Consider the following 8,080-nt stretch of genomic DNA (forward strand, 5'->3'; position numbering starts at 1 on the left):
ATACTTACACTAATTAATTCAGAAAAGATGAAAGTAAAAAGTTATTTACAAGTGTATGAAACACACCACTTACAAATTCAACAATTGTTCTTAAAGTATTTCTTTATATAGAAATACCCAATAAAAGAAGAGACATCATCAACTATCTTATTGAAGTTTCTTTTCTTCATTAATTATGATATAGCCTATACTAATAAAATGAGGACAAAATTCTGTTCATCTCATTGTTTTGAGCTACATTTCCCTGATAAAAAAGAGGTAGAGAGCATTTTTCTTATCTGTCAATTGAGCACCTATATGTCTTCTGGAGAAAGTATCTATTCATTTCTTCCAATTTTTAGTGAGTATCACCTGGCAAAATTGAGACTGTCACAAATCAAAAAGAACAAAACCAATCAATGTTGGTGGCGATGTGGGGAAAAATCAAATCTTACTCACTGCTGATAAGAATGTCAACTAATTCACCTTCTCTAAGATAAAATGTGGATATTCCTCAAAAAATTAAGAAATGATCTTCCATATTACCCAGCACTTCTTATTAGCATTTAATCCAAAAACCAAAAATATATTTATTCTGAAAGACATTTGTTTAACTCTGCTCATTGCAGCATTATTCATAATAGCCAATTTTTGGAAACAAACCAAGTGTTCACAAACAGATAACCAGCTAAAGAAAGTCTAGTTTATATACACTATGAAATACTACCAGTTATTTTAAATTAAAGAATCATTCAGTTTGGCACTATATTAATGGATCTGGATAGCATTATGCAGAGAGAAGTTAGAGAGACCGGCCAATCATCACTCTCATGTGTGGGGTAAGAAGTATTATATGGGAACAAAAAATGTCCAATGGCAATAGAAAATGAGAATCAAGCTTACCAACTGTAGGGAACTGGGTTTTTTTATACAGAAGGTTCAGGGTTGTAGTGGACACTGAGACAATGGTGGAGGGAAGCAGTTTCTGATACAGGGAGTGGTGTTGGAATTTTGTATGCATGAGATCTTATCACTAACAGTATTGTAAATCAAGATGTTTTAAATACAATTCTAAAAATTCCTTTGACTCAATTATGAAATCAAAGGGTCATCTTAGAGACTCCCTAACCCAGTTAAACATTAGTGATGTTTAAACAGCTATTATCAAATTTAAATTTAAGTCTTTATAATGGCTTGAAAATAATCAGCCATTTTTATAGAATGCTGGGAAAACCATTAGGAAAACAGTTTAAAAAACAAACACTTTTCTTCAATCATATGTAATCATATGATTGGATCATATGATTATAATTGGATCACCAATTAACTAAATAATAGATTGGGGGGAAATGTATCTTTTGAGAAGTACAAGTGAAAAAACTGTGGGAAGCAAATGGGTAAGGCAACATTGGTAGACAGAAGTAGACACTAGTGAAGGGATTGGTATTCAAGCATTGTATGCCTGAAACCAATAATGAATAACTTTGTAAGTTCACCACGACTATATTTTAAAAAATAAAGCAAAAAATATTTCATCATTTTAACATTTAATAAGTTAACATATTTACACGCTAGTTATTAATAGTGTTTAAAACAAAAGAAGAAAGAAAACAATCAGATAATTTGCTTAATGCTGAGCAAAGTTCTATCACGAACCTATGTAAGGAGTCTGAGTGGAATGTGACCATGAGGATGCGGGTTCCAATTCACAGGAGATAACAAGGTTAAAGTCTTGTTAAACTGTGCAATGAGTATAAAGCAATTAATACTATCCAGATTGTGGGAAACTCCCTAAATTAAGCAGTCATGGTTCTACAATGGATTATAAATAAATAAAGGTATGCGAGAGAAACCTGTAGACTAAAATATAATTATTAAATTATAAAAAAGGCAAGACAAAATTATAGTGTCTTTAATAATAAGCACATAGCAGATAAAACTGTAAAGAAATGCAAGGAGGTAATTACTATAAAAGTCAAGATAATGGTTACTCTTTCACACCTGTGAGGGAGTGTAATTGTAATAGGCATATATGAAAGGACTTTATGGGTGGCTGGGAATATTCTGTTTCTTGATTTGCCTGACTAGGAACAAGAGTTATTAGATACCTCATTTTATAATTTATGAAGCTATACATTTGTTTTATGTGGTTTTCTTTTATCTTGTGAAATTGATTTATAAATACAAATTATATTTCCCCTTATTAAGCTGATTTCAAATCATTTTTATAGATTCTTTTTTTGGCTTGGTGATGGTTGGGACCATGGCTTATGTTACTTTTGGCTCTAAGCTCAGATATTACTGGTGGTACTTAAGGGACCACATGTGGCTTCTGGGATTGCACTGGGGTTAAGCATATGTCAAGCAAGTACTTTACCCCTTTACCCCCTCTATGATCTTTTTGGATTTCTGTAGATTTTAGAAAACATTTGGGCTTTTTCCACTTTGGTGTTGCGGGGAATGAGGCTTCACTCTGGCAAAGCCCATGTTCTCTCTTAAATGTGTCTATTATTTTCTCCACTCATATTTCTCTAAATGTTTTTAAAACATTACTTCAAAAAAGAGAGAGATGCATTTGGATTATTTATTATGTAGATTATGCTATCCACAAACTCAAAAGCAGCACGGCTTCACCAAAAAAACTAATTAAAAATAGAAGCTGAGGCTAGAGAGATAGTACAAGGTTTTAAGGTATTTGTCTTGAGTGCAGTTGACCTGAGTACAATTCTGGCACTAAATATGGCCCAAAGCACCACCAGAAGTGGTGACTCCTGAGCACAGAGCTGGGATAAGCCCTGAGCACCAGTGAGTGTGCTCTACTCCCCAAAGAAACTCAACACAAATCTTATAAGCTGATTGAAGCATTGCTAATACAGGTATATTCACTCATCAAACTGCATGCTTTTAATAAGTGCTTGGCTCCTTCACCTGTTTTTTGTTATTTTTTCTGCCATCTCAATGACTAGAATTTATTAGAACTTATCTGCAACCACACAATCTGGTGATAAAGCAAAACTTGAAGGGAGGAAACTGAGATGCTGTCTAACATTTTTAAAGTTCCTTGTTATTAGGAGTATTTGACTTCAACTCTTAGTTAAAGGTTTATTTTTTCTTTTTTTATTAATAATTTTTATTGTGACCAAAGTGGGTTACAAATCTTTCACAGTAATATTTTAGGTACATAGTGGCATTGAACCCAGGACATTCCCACCACCAGTGTTGTTCTCCCTCCAACCCTGTTCTCAGCATGCATCCCATATTCACTTCCTTTGTCCCCCAGGCTGCTAGTATAAGTGGTCCCCCCTGTGTCTAGCTTGTTGCAGAATGGGCATTGATTCTGTTGTTGTTGTCAATGTTCATACAACTGTTTGGTCTTGGTACCATCCATTTTCCCCCCTCAATTTATGAGGTAGAACAAGATGATTCAAGCTCTGTTTGAAGGAAAAGAAAAAAAAAATCTGGGAGGGGTCCATCTAGACTCTAGAGGGCTATAAATATAAATTTAAGTGAAGGGGAAAAGAAAGAAAAACATCACAAAAAGACAAAAATAAAATTAAGGAAAAAAAAGAACCGACAAACAACAAAACCAAAACTGCAATGCCAATAAATAAATAAATAAATAAACAACAACAACAAAAAAAAAACACAACTTAAAAAGCACCACCGCAATGCAAGCAATAATCACAAGTCTGAAATAAAAAGAAAAAAAGAAAAAGAAAAAAATTGTGCTTTTCTTTTTTTTCCCTCTTTTGCATATATGGAACAGTAAATATTGGGGAGATTAGAAAGGGAATTCCTTGAAGGTATATTTTTATTAAGTTTTGGAGTTTGGTGTCATACCCATCAATGCCAAGAATTTACTCTCGACTCTGTGCTCAGGAACCATTCATGACAGTGCTCTTGGAGTCATATGTTTGTCTGAGATAAAAACCCAAGACAGCCATGTTCAAGTCAAATACACGCTACCTTATTGCTTCAGCTCTGAATTTATTTTAAGTCACGGCCTTATTTTGTGTCTTTTGAATAGCAGTATATTTTTTTTTTGTGGTTTTTGGGTCACACCCGGCAGTGCTCAGGGGTTACTCCTGGCTCCATGCTCAGAAATTGCTCCTGGCAGGCACGGGGGACCATATGGGACGCTGGGATTCGAACCGATGACCTCTTGCATGAAAGGCAAACGCCTTACCTCCATGCTATCTCTCCAGCCCCGCAGTATATTTTATTACTTAACAAATTCACTGAGAGTTGCTTACTCAAAACACCAAGAAGGCAATACAAATATGTCAAGAAGCAAAATATGACAGCAGGAATGATGATGTGTACATGCTATTCTAAAGCACTTCAATTTTAAAAGGTGTGTTTCCTTTTTTAACATAGTGTACTAAAATAAAATGTTTATAGAGCCGATTTCTACCTGATGTGTATAATTTGAAAATCAGATTAGTATGAATAAGGTTAATTTTCCAGCTACTAATTCACATAGTACTTTTTCAATTTACTTAAAGCATTGTGATTTACAAAGTTATTAATAGTTGAGAATAGTTTTAGACACATGCTTCAGCACCAGTCCCACCACCACTGTCAACCTTCTTCCCAGCCACCCCTCCATCCTCCAACCTGACACACCTAATCCTAAAGCTTGGGACTGATGATAGCAGTGTTGTTTACTCTGTGATTTGAATATTTAATTTTGTCTTTCCTTACACCACCAATATACATGAATACCTTTGAACTCTGTTACTTCACATGTGGCTTTCTCCCCCTCCACTCTATTACTTTCCCTCTCCTTGCTGAACAAAAATGACTAAATCACCTAAAAGATATTTTTGTAAATATTTGTACTCTTGGTGTATAAGAGACTATGAAAATACCTTATCTAATAAATTAATTTTAAGTTATTTATTAAAGTACATACCAAACTTGTATAACTCAGACTCAAAACTTCAGTAGTTCAAACAAGAGTTTATTGTTTTCTAATATATAGTGGGGAGAGAGAGAAGGCTTTTCTTCATGAAGTCATCAAGGGACTCAGGGATCATCTATGTTGTTTTTCTACCATCCCCTGAGAGTTTCTTTCACTACTTGGTTAAAATTCCCTCATTACTACTTCTCTGCAGTAAAGGCAAGGAGAAAATGATCTAAACATAGGAAACATCACTTCCAGTAGCTTTCCATTGATAAGAACTTGGGCATATGACCTCCTGCTCACTCTAAAAGTCTCAAAGTAGGTCTTCATGTTTCAGGGTGTTTTTTTAATAACAAAGAATTTTGGGTGGATAGATATTGAGAAGTAATAAACAATCTCTACCACATGTACAATAAATGTTTGACCTAGGAGGATCCATTACTTTTACACATCTTATTCTTCAAGATTCTTATTTACATTCGGGTGATCACTTATTTTTAGTAATAATAAAGGCAAGGGAAATACCGTATTTTCCGGCATATAAGACGACTTTTGAAACAAAAAAAAGTCAATCGAAAATCGCGGGTCGTCTTATACACAGAATATATCCCGAAAAATGTTTCAATATGCTGCTAAACAAAAATTGTCTGAATATTGCCACAAAACGAATTTTCCAACTCGATCCTGCACCAATCACTGCAAGGCTGTTCGGACCACCTCTCAACTCAGCCAATCCAAGCAGGCTTTTGATGCATGCAAATTAGACAATGTTCTGGACCCAAATCTACACTGTAAAAAGCCTCTCAGATTGGCCAGAGTCAGAGAGAAAGTCTGTTTGAACCTTTACTTGTTGTGATTGGCTCACTGTGGTACATACAGTTGCAGCACAGGAACGTTCTGTCTGATACAGCGAAGATAGGCCTAAACCTATGTTTTAACTGCAAAATCAGGGGGTCGTCTTATACGCCCAGTCATCTTATACACGGGAAAATACGGTAGTCAGGATGATATTAGGAATCTGGCCCATACAAAAAGGAGTTACCTGGTGTGGAAGGTCACAGGGGGTGACCAATCACCTGGATGATCCAGGCCCTGCTGGATCCAGACACCAGAAGACAATTATCTCAGCATCTTCTCACCTGTTTTAATGGCCATATTTTTCAAGTATAATAAATAAATACTTCAGCCTCTTTTTAGAATCTTGATTTAGGAGACCCCCTTCCATAATCTGGGAGCATTCCTGCTTTATTTTTTTTTCATTTAATTTCTTTTTTTATAAATAAAATCTTTACTGAAGATTTGCTCACTATTTATTGTCTGGTACCTAGCTTTCAATTTTGACTACTTGAGGACAAGAACCTGAACATCTGTGTCTACTACAATAGCAGGTACTTGTCTCCAACACGAGTTTTCCCTAAAAGTCCTAACCCAGATTATCAATATTACTGTGCAGTAATGACCTTTATCTTTTTAAGAAAATTTAATCTAATTTTTTTAATCATTTCCCATATTCCCAAAGCGTTCTTAGTCCTGTGAATCTTAAGGACTCACCTTGGTACTTTTTCTTGAGTTGCTCCCATATGATATGATTCTTACAAACCAAGGTATTGAAAAACAAAAATGTAAAGAAAGGTAATCATTTCAAGTTGTTTTATTTTGTTTATTTTTGGGGGGGTCCTACTCGGCAATACTGAGTGGTTACTCCTAGACCAGCACTAAAGACTCACTCTTAGAAGTACCCCTGGGACCATATGGGATATGGAAGATCAAACCCAGATAGGCTGCATGCAAGGTAAATATCTTTCTGGCTATACTATCTCTCCTGTCCCATATTTCTTTTTTTTTTAAAGAAATATTTAACAACTCAGACAATGTTATAAGCCATTTGTTTAAAAAATGACAAATAATTGAAGTGCCCATCTTCTTTATGCAAATACATCCATTTGTTTTATTGTCTTTTGAAGTTAACTAGAATTGAAAACACCATCTTCTCTGAATAATCACTCTTAAAACACTCCAAAAGAAAGAGAAAAGCTGTAATCCTAGCCTACAATTTTGGATGTCTTCCCAGTTATATGTAAAAAACAGTACCTTCCTTTGGGATAACTACTCTTCTTTATTCTATTGAGAAGTCATTTTAGTGGTTTATTCTGAATAATTATATATCATACTTGACTTTGCTTTCAAGTAATAAGAAATATAATTTCTTATTCTCTATGGTAACAACTAAATTATTCAAGCCTATTTTTTTCTCTCTTAAATTTGTGTCTATTTTCCCAGATGAAGAAGTAAAGAATGTGCAAATATTCAAAGGCAGAAAAAGCATAACCAATTTAGATGAACAGTAATATGTCTACTTTGCATACTTCATCCACATCAAGTCAATTTATTTGTTCCTGAAACTTTCTAAGTGCTGTGTACAGAGATGTAAATATCCTCCTTCCATTCCTCATTCACAGTCTCAGATTCCTCAGCATAAAGTTCATCAAGGTACTGTACATCTTTCGTCATCTAGATGAAATAAAGTCGGTTTTATTTATGGCACATTTTTATGTAATGTCATATCTACAGTATCACATAAACAGACATGCAATATGACACATATATTATGCACAATATGTATTTTATTAATATACAATACATTATGTGTGGTATATATGTATGTATATTATATATGTATATAATATATATGTATATATTAATATACAATAAATTATGTGTGGTATATTATTTGACAATATATTTTATAGTGCATTTTATGCTATATGTTCTATTTTTATGAGAAATAATATTTTAAATATGGAACGCTTCACAAACTTGCATTCATCCTTGTGCAGGGGCCATGCTAATCTCTGTATTGTTCCAATTTTAGTATATGTGCTGCCGAAGCAAGCATGAGAAATAATTTTTAAATAATATTTTTATTTAATCAAAATGATTACAAACATATTTGTAGTTGGGTTTTGATCAAAGGGTTTCAAACCCCTTCAGCAGTTTAACATTCCCACCACCAATGCCCCCCATCTCCCTACCCTACCAGCTGCCTGTATAGAAGACAGGCATTCTATTTCTCTTACTCATTAACATTGTCATGATAGTTATTTTAGTGTAGTTATTTCTCTAACTGCACTCACCACTCTTTCTGGTGAGCTTCATATCGTGAGCCTGTACTTCCAGCCCTCATCTCCATTGTCT

General features: G+C 34.3%; 1 non-coding gene across 1 annotated transcript; it reads right to left on the reverse strand.

The window, feature by feature from the left end:
- Positions 1 to 7,678: 7,678 nt before the first annotated feature.
- LOC126017115 (U6 spliceosomal RNA) lies at positions 7,679 to 7,781 on the reverse strand. The gene has a single exon (XR_007498786.1). It is a non-coding gene; the product is annotated as a U6 spliceosomal RNA (small nuclear RNA).
- Positions 7,782 to 8,080: the final 299 nt, after the last annotated feature.

Source organism: Suncus etruscus, chromosome 8 (genome assembly GCF_024139225.1).
Source record: "Suncus etruscus isolate mSunEtr1 chromosome 8, mSunEtr1.pri.cur, whole genome shotgun sequence".
Classification (NCBI taxonomy): Eukaryota; Metazoa; Chordata; class Mammalia; order Eulipotyphla; family Soricidae; genus Suncus; species Suncus etruscus.